The sequence below is a fragment of the Myxocyprinus asiaticus genome, chromosome 6 (genome assembly GCF_019703515.2).
Source record: "Myxocyprinus asiaticus isolate MX2 ecotype Aquarium Trade chromosome 6, UBuf_Myxa_2, whole genome shotgun sequence".
In the NCBI taxonomy this organism is placed as follows: domain Eukaryota; kingdom Metazoa; phylum Chordata; class Actinopteri; order Cypriniformes; family Catostomidae; genus Myxocyprinus; species Myxocyprinus asiaticus.
The window spans coordinates 28,808,472-28,821,289 of NC_059349.1; the positions used below are offsets into that span (position 1 = coordinate 28,808,472).

Below are 12,818 nucleotides of genomic sequence, written 5' to 3' on the forward strand. Positions count from 1 at the left end.
TGTAATAACCACATGGGGTGACGGACCATATGTGAGAACATACAACATGTGTCAAGGTTAATAGTCTTTACCAAGACTGTTCCAATAGAAACATCTATCATGATCTATAACTCTGCATAAAATTGAATGGTACCTATGCTAATATTATTCTATTTGTTTCCAATGTCTCAAACTCGGGATTCATATCCTGAGGTTACCAGAACCGGCCAGATCCAGCTCTGTTCCTGCTTGGTGTCTGACTCCACTGCTACATGTCGCTGAGTGATGATGTCAAACTACAGCCGGTGCTAGCCAGACGTCACTTCAGTCTTTTGACTTCAGAGGATGAACTGAAGTCAACTCAAACTGTAAGACATCGGATACTTCATATGCCACTGCCTGAACCTTGGACATAGGGTGGACCCCACCGGACCTCACTGAAATGACCTGCCATTGATCTCTCCCTGCATCACCTTTGTCTATTGATGGACTACACTCTTGAAATGGAATACATAGACTTTTTCATTTAATTGCCAACAAAAGCCTTCATCAGCCAACTAACAAGGACACTGCAGCTATGTGAACTTCTGCAGTTTATCCAGGATGCACTTCAAAGACATTAGTCATTAATGACTAAACTTCTTAAAAAAAAATAAAAAAATAAAAAAATAATAATCTTTTATTTTAAACACTGGACCTTAACGCTTACTTAATTTACACATTTTAAACCATGACTTGCACTTCACACAAATAACTAATATTGGCATTATATTCATGCTGGTTAGCCAGAGGGGAACTGGCTCCCACAGTGAGCCTGGTTTCTCCCAAGGTTATTTTTCTCCATTAACAAACATCTTATGGAGTTTTGTGTTCCTTGCCACAGTCACCTTCAGCATGCTCACATGGGTTCTAAATACAATTATTATTTAATTATTTAGTTTGATAAACAATTTACAATCATATTTAATCAAATTACACAATGATGACTAAGACTTTATAGATATTTCAGTTTCATTTTTTTGTTAATGCATGACTTCCTGTAAAGCTGCTTTGAAACGATGTGTGTTGTGAAAAGCGCTATATAAATAAATTTACTTGACGTGACAATGTGCACTATATAATTTTCACAAACCAGTGAATTATCATGATTCAGGTAGATTAAGGAGCATCAAAGCCGAGCACAATAGAGCATATGTGTGGTCAAAATGTTCTTCCAGGAATACATAAGCATTGACTCCCTATTATAAGTCAAGAATGTGGGGTAATTTCTGCTGTCTGCGAGGAGGACTTGAAGAAAGGAGATAATTGATTGACATGGCAGACATCGTTACACCCATTACCTGTTCTGAAAAACTGGGTTGGCTCTCAATAGTGTCTCATTGTCCCATTGCAAGCCCCCTCCATGGATTAATGTGAGCCTCACATCAGGAAGCCCACAGTAGCCCAGCAAGGGAACTGCAATAATTACACTGATACAAAAGAAGCATTATTTTCACTGTGTTGCTTACCCTCGAAGGCACAGGGTTTCCATGGTTCCGTATGCTTCTTGTGTGTTTCTCTGGTGAGGGGCACAAACCAGACATAAGTGGAATTATACAGAGATGGAGTGAAGTTGGAATAAAAGCACCTGATGTAGTGCTTTGAGATGTTCTGTTAAATTATGAATCCTTTTTTAATACCCTGTTTTAATCTTCAAAAGGGGTGCTTTCAGTCCTTCATTTGTCATCATCTCATACACCTCTACAGATTTAGCTGTTGATATACCAATTATTTTCAATTCAGTGTACTGAACTATATGTCAAAGCCTCATATTATACATGCTTGATGTCACCATCCATCCAGCCGTCCATCCATTCACCCATCCATCCATCACTTTTGTTATATCATCTGACCTGAGTTTAGGATAATTTCTCTCAATATGCAATGGATATTGAGCAGATATTCAGTGTATTTGCGGTGAATGAGACAAAACAATGGATTCCTACAGTACTGACACATTTAAAATGAACTCTATTTTGCTTTCATTTTACCAGTAGAGTTAATACCATTTAACAATATTTGTTTTAAAATGTATTTATACTTAAAAAAATTATTTTATTTTTTAATCAGATGGGTTGTAAAGTGAATGTCCCTTTATATGTCAGGATTGCATCTTGCATTTAAGCATGTGAAACCTATATTGTCAGATACAACTCGTATTAAAGGAATAGTTCACCCAAAAATAGTTACTATCAATCTCAACTTTCACATTCTTTTTCTTTTGTTTTTGGCGATTCGCATTCTTCGTGCATTTCGGGGCAGGGAGTAGAATTTATCATGAAAAAGGACTTAAATATTTATCTTTTTCTCACCCACACCTATCATATCGCTTCTGACAATATGGATTTAACCACATGGATTACTTTTACGCTGCCTTTATATGCTTTTTTGAGCTTCAAAATTTTGGTACCAATTCACATGTATTGTGAGGACTTACAGAGCTGAAATATTCTTCTAAAAATCTAAATTTGTGTTCAGCACAAGAAAGAAAGTCATACACATCTGGGATGGTATGAGACTGAGTAAATGATGAGAGGATTTTGGTGGAACTATCCCTTTAAATTAAGTCATGTGAATGACCAGAGTTTGAATAGGTGTGAATATGCCTTTTCAACAGTTACATTTTATTGTTTATTTATAAACAGTACAATTTGATTTATATATGGCAGTTTATTAATATACTTTATTTGGATCTTGTATAGGTTGCTAAAGAAGACAGAAAGGCTAAAATGTGTGTTTGGAGTCTGAACCATGTGTTCTCCACACACCACTTCACCTTTAAAGCAACCCTTTAAATCATTTTATGCAGCCTTACAGTAATCACTGTGCTAGCTGGATGTACTTGTTAAATTGTGCACTTAAAGCAAATGAAATATCACAATGCCGGTACTTACTTGGATCTTAAACTCCCCCAACACATTGACAGTGTCCTTTAATGTCAAGGGCAAACTGTGGGTCTATCTATGAATGCCACAGAGTGGGACAACTCTACAGCAGCAAAAATTAAATGCGACAGCATATCACTGTTTGAAGTGTCTGAAATACTGCCTATCCTAGTTCAAATTAGCTTGGCTGCATCCTCGCACTAAAGATTAACTAAAGATCTACTCTACCATTTACTACTTCAAACTACTCTTCCCTTGCCTCAGCTCCTCTCAGCTGCAGGATTAAATGCAAGAACATTGGTCTCAGATTAGCTCCATGAAGCTCAGTGCTCTAACTGTCGCCTGTGTTAGTTAATCCTGAGCAATGAGACACCAAAGAGTGTCCCTCTGTAATTGAGGAGCTGTTGCATTTGTGTGGTTTTGACTAGCTCAGCAGTGCTGTTGAAAGCATAGGTCTATTGACGGTGACATAAGCCAGCAACAGTTAATTAACTTTTTCATACAGTAATGCTTGCGGCTGGATTAGAGGACTCTCTTCAATAAAAAGTTTATCTTGTTTGTTTTAGGTCACAGAGGGACTGAGGAGTTTGCTTCCCTGGAGAGCCTTGCAGCTATTTGACTTCAATCATAGAGGAGTGGATGATAGACACAAGCACATTCACTGGGGACGTTTTTGAACACATCATACTGTAGCCTACACATCCAGGCAGCTGAGTAATTCACTCTGGCAACAAGAGACTGCAAACTCAGCAGTGGATGCATTAAACACACTTTATTATTTTCTTTCTCAAAGTCAGAAATCTAGGCAGGCTATTAAATTGGGGAAAAAAGTTTAAACTTGCAGTTATTCCAATAAAAACACTTGGCTAACTCTTTCTCCCTCTTTGGGGAGTAGACAGGGAGAGAAGAAGAATGGAGGTGAATGTTCCAGATCCAAAACAAGTTAGATCGATATCATTTGTGGCATAATGTTGATTACCAGAAAAAACAACAACAACAACAACAACAAAAAAAATTTGAACTCACCCCTCGTTTATTTACAAAAAGCAAACAGAGGGCAGAGGAGCAAAAATCATTAAGCAATATATGCTACACATAGGGGCAAAGGCGAAAACGTACCAGGAAGGCAAAAGCGTTCCCACAAAGACCGAAAGGGGGGCACTTTTATGCATCAAATAAGTACTTAACATTAAATGCCAATAGGCTAATAATCTCTGTTCCTACTTTGCCCATATGTCATATAAGTTTTCAAAGGCATGCTTAAAGCATCGTGAGGAGTCGGACCGTGCAAATCCACCTCGGATACGCTGACTGACATCGGCACCTCCCCTCGATGTAACGTTTCCCTGATTAGCGATGCTTGAAAAGCACACTAAAAGAGACTTATGCGTTTTGTCAGGGTAGAGTAGGCACTTTCAACAGAGAAAACGAGTTACGCTCAACCACTATTTTCCCAGAGTTTGGGTGACTGTGGCTGCCGGGGCATGCTTCACGGATGGCCGACAATGTTGTGGTTCCTTTGTGAGTCTCTCCTCAGTGCGCGGTGCTCTCGTGCTCTCTCCTCTGGCTGAGGTTCGCTGCAGATGTGGCTTCTCAATAGGGCTTATTGTAGCCGCTGTGCTGTAGACGCGCGGAATCTGCGCGAGCAGCGCACTGAATACGATCACGTAGAGCAGAGCGGAGGGAAAAGACGTCTGAAGCGCAGGGATGCTTCTTTTTAATATCTTTCCTTGACTTATTCGGGAAGAGCGCGGCTACTACGTGAGCTCTTGTTTTCACAAGAACATTTACAATGTATGAGCACGTCAAGGACCAGGAGGAAAAGGTACGAGTCTGATTTATGCTGTGTTTATGCAGGTGCAATATCGTATGGACAGTTGGAGATTAATGTTTGTCATATTTACTGTAGCTAGTATTTGCAGCTCTTGCACATTTAGACAACAACATGAACATATTTTAGCGACCTTAAAGTGTTGAAAGGCTGATATTGTTGCATTATTGTTTGTTAATTTTATTTTTTTTAAACGAAAGGGCAATTTAATTTAACCGAACGGACTACAACTATTGCATAGGCTACTTCATAAAGGACAGATATAGCCTTTATATGTAGAATGACACAGAAAATCAAAGAAGAATGAACAAAACACAATGATTCTTTTGTTGGAATGCAGTGAAATATTTTCTCTCGGCTACTAATTTATAAATGTAGCAATTTGCTATCATCTTAATTTCGAATATTTCGAGAGTGTGGTCAGCATCAAGAGCTATGCTGATTTTAAGTAACAATTTTTTAAAGTTTCTCTCACTGCCTGTGATGTTTTAATATTCATCACTTTTCCCTCAGGAACATGCGATGTTCAGAAGTTGAGGTCTGACAGTCAGCATATTAATCGACTCGTTGCGAAGTGCAATTTCTCAGTCCTGAGAGCAATATTTGGGACCTTGCCAGAGAGTCACATTTATGATGCAAATAATGTCGTCTGTACTGTGTGAAGAACTTTATTTTGATGTCAACACGTAAAAAACACATCTATAGGCTAATTGTCTATATTTATAGAGGTTTCTGTTTGTAATTTTCTACGTATTCTAATAATAATAATAATAATAATAAAAAAAAAAAAAAAAAAAAAACAAAACAAAAAACAAGAGCAGTTATCAAAGGTACACTTCTGTATTGAAATCAAATTCCTCCCTGTCAGGACTCCACTGCAATGCCAACAACAGTAAGGTTCGTAGTGGAAACGACAACTTTGCCTGTCATGCGAATCGTGCGGCCACTAGGTGGCGCATTGAGTGGACTGTGAGGACAACCTGCACAAAATTAATTAAGTGAGGGTCAATTCGAATTAACGGTTTGAAATTCTGGGTCTGCAAAAAGTATTTTGTTCAGTTCTCTTGTGCTGCAGTGGGTAATGTTACTATTTTCTTATTTACCAACTTTACACATGGCGGTAGGTCTGTAATTGCATTTAAAGGGATGGTTCACCCACAAATGTAAATTCTGTGATCATTTACCCACCTTCATTGTTTTAAACCTGTATGACTTTCTTTGTTCCATGGAACACAAAATGTATTATATAGGCTGTATTCTATTCTAGGTCATCATTCACTTTCATTGCATCCTTTTCCCATATAATATAAGTGAATTGGTGATTTAGGCTAACATTCTGCATAACATCTCCTTTGATGCTCCACAGAAGAAAAAAAGTCATACAAGTTTAGAACAACACGAGGGTGAGTAAATGATGACAGAATGTTTATTTTAAGATGAACTATCCCTTTAAGTTTGTGCTCAATTACAAAAGCTGTTTTAAGGAGTGACTATTTGCACCCAGGTGTAAATAACACCTGTCACACAACGTGAATTTGGACCGTAATAGTCTATTGGAAACAGATATTTACAACAAACTGCATTGTGAGTGTAGTTTCAGTGGTGTGGTGCGTAATGCCGGTGAGACTGTGCCTTTTCGACCCAGGTTCAAGTCCGCATTTGTCGCACTCTTTTTCCCATTCTTTTTCCTGTCTCCTCTCTTAATATTTTCTTTAATACTAATACTCATATAATAATACATAAACATAAATATAACGTCAAGTAATTTTTATATGTATTGCGCTTTTCACAACACATCATTTCAAAGCAGCTTTACAGAAAATTATGCTTTAACAGAAAAAGAAGCTGTAATATAATAATGTCTTAGAGTCATAATAGTGCAGTTTAATAATAATAATAATAAAAAAACATGATTGCAAATCGTGCCTTAAAAATAAATAATTAAATAAAATAGATAAATGATATTTTAGAGGCTTTTGGTCCAATAATTACTACCTCTGTTTTGCTGGAATTGTGTAGAATGACATTTCCAGCCATCCAGTCTATGATATCATTGATACACTCTACTAACTTGGAGAATTGTGAAATTTTGTCACAGTTCCTGATAATGTCTCCCAGGGGAAGCATATATAAGGAGAAAAGCAGAGGCCCTAAAACTAATCCCAGTGGCACTCCATACTTAACTTTAGTTTGATAGAAGGTAGTTTTACTATAGTAATATTGTAGTAACCATGTTTTTTGACAGAAACAATAGATCTGATGCAGTTAACAATGGTGTTACTACAGTAATATGGTGTTTACTGTATGTAGTAACCATGTTTAATTTTGTGATTACTATGCTCTTACTACATAATACCATGGTGATACTATGGTTACTGTAGTTAAACAATGGTTAATTAAGGGATAGGGGTTTGATTAGTTTGTCTGTGGGGCTCTAAATAAACACAATAAACATGCTGCAGTGATGACCCTATACTGTTAATATTTAATTATAGGTACAAATATTATCTGCCACTATTTGCACCCAGGTGCAAACAGCATCTACTATTTTTTTTTTACCTGGGTTTGGGTGCAAATAATATTTTTTTTTATTTGCCACTATTTGCACTGGGGTGTAAATACAGTAGCATCTACCTTTATTTGCACCAGAGATTATCTGGCTTTTTTTTTATTTTTATTTTTTTTTATTATGTGAAGTGTTTAATAACACAGAAATACATAATTTAATATATAAATTCCTTATTACAAATATTAATTTACTACAGTAACATTTGCATGCTCATAATCAACTACTTTCAGCCCAGAGCCTTGCATAATCTTGTCACAGTTACCCTCAAGAGTCTGCAAGGGTAAGAGCAGCCTTAATAAGAAGGCCATATGCTACCAGTCCTCACTGTGCTGTGTTTGATGTCCAGATGTAAGGAGCCTTGCTTGCTCTGTGTTTGAGCATACTTTCCCTGGTGAGCGCCACAATCGCTCTTACACTACAGGGGGGCTATGGCTATGGAGTGCACAGTGAACGGTTTTGGAGCTGAATCTCTGGTGGTGGCTGTGGGCGCTCTCTCACAGGGCGGTCTGTGTTGGCGCCTCGGCTCTGCTCGTCAGATGGCATGGGGGGCTAATGAGACTTCATCATCCTGTCCCAAACCATTTGGGCGATCTGTGCTGAACACAAAGTCCGGGGCCTCAGCCAAGCCTGACAGTGAACAGATTCGGGCAGAGAAAAAATTGTTAGTGGGGGAGCTGGAAGGAGAGAGGAACAGAAATAGTACACTCACGGCATGGCATAGTCAACATTATAATATACAGTATATAACATACTCATGATTAGTCTTATTCATGATTTTTCAGTAGCTCACAGATTTTATGTTTTGCAGGATCTCACTGACAATATGACTTGAAGTACCCACAATCTGGTTTTATTGAAATATCATATTGTCATTGGAAGTGTTGTTATTTTTCCTTTTTTTCAACCCCAGCAATCTGGTTTTATTGAAATATCAGGTTGTCATTCGAAGTGTTGTTATTTTTCCTTTTTTAAAAGCTAGCCAGTCCTTGTCTTGGTCCTAAATGATTTAGGCACATTTGAGAAATGTCCTGTCATGCAAACTTGTCCTATGATATTGCTTTGGACGCACAGCATTAAGAAATCTTAAGGGTTGTTTCCTGTGTCCTTGTTTGCTGTGTTTTAATGCAAGCCTGATAAATGATCCATATCACCTTCTAGTTCTCTTTATTAGCCTGCACAATGCTATAAACATTCCAGACTCAAAGCTCTTTTATTTCACAGTGGTGTCATGTAGCACTTCAATGAAACTCTTGGAGGTCGGAGATAATTAAGACTAGTGGAGGATTATTTATTTTTCAATAACTGTGTTTTTCTTCATATCTTTTAGCCTTTTTTTTTTCAACTTTGTTGAATCCACTCAGTAGAGATCTAATCAGTTACTAAGCACTTGTAATTCCACTATAAAGTGAAGCTTATGATAGAGATTACAGGCTTTAGATGAGACTTTTCCCCACTGAGGGGTCCTGGCACTGTGGTCTTCAGAAGTAAAGCTGGGAGGGAATACAAGGAGTGAATGGATTCCCTGAGGGATTCTTTGTGATTTACTCTTTTGTTCACCTTCAGAGCTCTACGCTCAAACATGCAATTATTTAGCATTTTCTAGCACAGTTGCAGCATCTGTCATAGTTCTTAAATGTTAGAACATAGGTTTAGCTGGGGCCTGGGTAGCTCAGAGTTCGCTAGTTCACTAGTTCGAATCCCAGGGCTTGCTGTGTGACTCCAGCCAGGTCTCCTAAGCAACCAAATTGGCACGGTTGCTAGGGAGGGTAGAGTCACATGGGGTAATATCCTCGTGATCGCCATAATGTGGTTCGTTCTCGGTGGGGCGGGTGGTGAGTTGAGCGTGGTTGCCGCAGTGGATGGCGTGAAGCCTCCACACATGCTATGTCTCCGTGGCAACGCGCTCAACAAGCCACGTGATAAGATGCGCGGGTTGACGATCTGAGACGCGGAGGCAACTGGGGTTCGTCCTCCGCCACCCGGACTGAGGCGAATCACTACACGACCACGAGGACTTAAAAGCACATTGGGAATTGCGCATTCCAAATTGGAGAAAAAGGAAAAAAAAAAAAAACATAGGTTTAGCATCTCGTATATAAACCTTCTATTACAATGAATGCTTTTTAACAATGTTGCTTCCAAAAAGGCATTTTTGGAATGTCATAAACCACCCTACTACTTTCATGCTGCAGTAATCACACAGTTTTGTTTTGCCATAAACTCTAAACTGAATATGTTGTGCAGTTCTGTTATCTGGAAAGCTTGCGTCAGATCTTTTCTCGGACAATGACAGATTTCCGTGGAGATTTCAACATCCTTTTCAACATCAAAATAAGCTGTTGGGGTATGAATTCTGTTGCCTTGGGTTTTGTTGCTGGAAGGACAGATTTATCTAGAGAGCATCTATGTGCTCTACTCAAATCCCTTTTTAACTATTTTTTCAAGACTTGTTAGTGTTTGACTTAAAAGGATGTTAGAAACACCTAAAAGGCTCTCTTGGACTGAGAAGCTCCAGGGACCCCTTTGGAGGAATTTGTGCCTGGGATTCTGCCATTTCAACTTAGAGTGCACACTTTCAAATTGTAGTTCTACACTGCAATTTGGAGCATGAGTTTTTCTGTATAACATTATAAAAATCTAGTGTCACTTACCTAACACACTTTTATGGTGTGGTGTGGATCAGAGGTTGAAGATCTTAAGTGATCCCCTAAGGGTGATCGCAAACCCCAAATGGCATTGCTGCTGAGCAAGGCATTTAACTACAGGTTCCTATAAGTAAAAATGTACTATAATTTGCAGAGAATAAGAGAGCGTGATATAGAATAATAATTAAGCAAGGGAATTCATTTCAGCAGCAATATTGCTCCTGGGATATTTATTTTATGCAACAGTTCTGTCATAAAGAAAAAAGTAACTTTTCAACATTTCAAAAACAATATGGCCAATTACTGTGCTAACAAAAACAATTTCAAACAAAGCCAAAGCAGGATCAACTATTGCATGTCATCGAGCAACACACAGATTGACAGACAAGCAGAGTGATACATAGTTGTGGGAATTAACAGGGACCTGGCAATTTGATATAATATATTGATATCTGGGTCTTTGCAGTCTGTTGTTCTATTACTTTTTTTATGCACCTTCATAAGCCTTCTTTGGACAGGTGTGAAACATCCTGCGTTATGTCATCGTAGAGCCATACAAGTTCCGTAGAACATAGGCACGCCAGTGTCAATAAATTAAACGACCTGAGGGAATACACTCACTGTAAAAATCTTTATTGTGAGTTTACAGTAAATTCCTGGCTGCTAGTTGCATGACTTTCACAGTATATTTTACAGTAGTATTACCACAATTTATTGCAATTAAAAGACAACTGTATACTGTGACTTCACAGTGAACAGGACCAATACATTGCTGTAATGTAGCAGTGTTGTGTTGTAAAATCACAATGATCATCTGTATTTTTTTATATAGAGTGTTTGTTAATTGTCACCATTGTTGAGATTTGTATGCTGAGTTTTGATATCTTGCATTCCTGACTTACAACTCATGATAAAACATTAATGGGTGATAAAACCAACCATATTATAGCCTAGCTTTGCAAACATCCCTTCCTCATTGTTCATTTAAAAATATACTATTTTTTTTTTTTAATCACCCTTTTCTTCCCCAATTTGGAATGCCCAATTCCCACTACTTAGTAGGTCCTCGTGGTAGCGCGGTTACTCACCTCACTCCGGGTGGCAGAGGACATGTCTCAGTTGTCTCCGCTTCTGAGACAGTCAATCCATGCATCTTATCACGTGGCTCACTGTGCATGACTCCGCGGAGACTCACAGCATGTGGAGACTCATGCTACTCTTCATGATCCACGCACAACTTACCACGCACCTCACTGAGAGCCACTAATCGCGACCACGAATAGGTTACCCCATGTGACTCTACCCTCCCTAGCAACCGGGCTTAGGAGACCTGGCTGGAGTCACTCAGCACGCCCTGGATTTGAACTCACGACTCCAGGGGTGGTAGTTAGCATCAATACTCACTGAGCTACCCAGGCCCCCATACTATTTCTTTACATTATAATGCATCATATGGTGTAGTTTTTACATTATGGGCCAACGTAAAGTTATCCACTAAATGTACTATTTTCTCTATACATTACAGTACAACAAATTGTGATCTTAAACACAATTGCACCAACTGAGAGCAATTTAATTAATAAATAAGAGAAGGTGCCATCCAAAGGGAACACTAAACATCGTAATGGTGACTCCAAACTAAACACAATTTTCCCATAATGCAGTGCGATATAAAAAAATTTCCCCCACAAAAGATTTAGCAAAAAATGTGTACAATTTGTTGTGTTGTGACAGAGAATGACCTAGCCTGCATTGATTTTACAGTAAGATTCTGATAACAGTATTTTATTGTAAGAAATTACTGTTAAATCTTGTAAAATCCTAGCACTTTTTTACAGTGTAAATTTTACTTACCTTTTTGAAGCTGTTGTTCTCAGCATGCACCGGGCTTGAATAATTAATGACCTTGCATGGTTTCATTGTATGCAAGTATATTTACAAAACATTTTTTTGTTGATTTTGTTGTAATGATTGGTAACAGTTTGTTTTGTGAAGTCTGAAGTTCATTTTCTACTCAAAATGAACCGTTTATGATGTATATACTATATATATAAAAGTATATCTTATGATTGTTACCGTCATCGTGTTTTGTGCACCAATTGTTGAGGTCTGCATATACAAAACTTCATTTTGATTCTATTGTCTGTAATGCAATATGATATTGTTTGATAAACTACATAATGGAGCATGCAATAAGATTAGCAGTGGAAGGCTTCCATTTGTCATATGCAATGTGGTTAAACATGCATTTATAAAAGAAAGTTTATTTAAATTTTACTAAGTTTATGTAAGTACCTTGTACATACATTTTTTAAGTAAAAGTTATTGAATGAACTGAAATTTTAAGTCAAATTTACTCATTCACTTTTAATCAATATTATTTCATGAGGTTAAGTAGATTTTACTTAATTTTATACCATTAAAATGTACTTGCAAACTTGCGAAATAAGTAAATCTTACTAGTCATTTTTTTCAGTGTATAAACACCCTAAGATTGCTGCTGTCCAATCAGATTAGAGGTTAAACCAGGTCAGATTAGACCAGAACTAAGTGTTCTACTTTAACAGAAACTTGTGATAAATGATGATTATTAACTAGCTACTGTACATGCTCTATTGTTCACTGGTAGGCTCAAGCCAAATATGACAATTGAGCTACGCTCTCCTATTACCTTGGGACATGGGTTGGCATCTATGCCTATATTTGCTTTATTTTTCCAAACCTTTGCATTGGAGCTTTGCCTCTACCCCTCTTCCTTTGTCTCTCCCTCCCCCGCTGGCTCCCTTCAGCCCAAAAGATTAATGTGCTCCACTTTCAGCAGCGCTGTCAAACACCCATCAAGAGGAAAAGGCTGCATGTCCGTTTTGCTC

General features: G+C 38.0%; 1 protein-coding gene across 1 annotated transcript in view; it reads left to right on the top strand.

The window, feature by feature from the left end:
- Nucleotides 1-4,308: 4,308 nt before the first annotated feature.
- Nucleotides 4,309-12,818, top strand: part of LOC127442356 (cadherin-7-like) — a 115,038-nt gene continuing 106,528 nt past the window's right edge. Inside the window, exon 1 of the mRNA XM_051700315.1 lies at nt 4,309-4,728. The gene's annotated coding sequence lies outside the window, so the exon portion shown is untranslated. The remainder of the gene's footprint in view (nt 4,729-12,818) is intronic.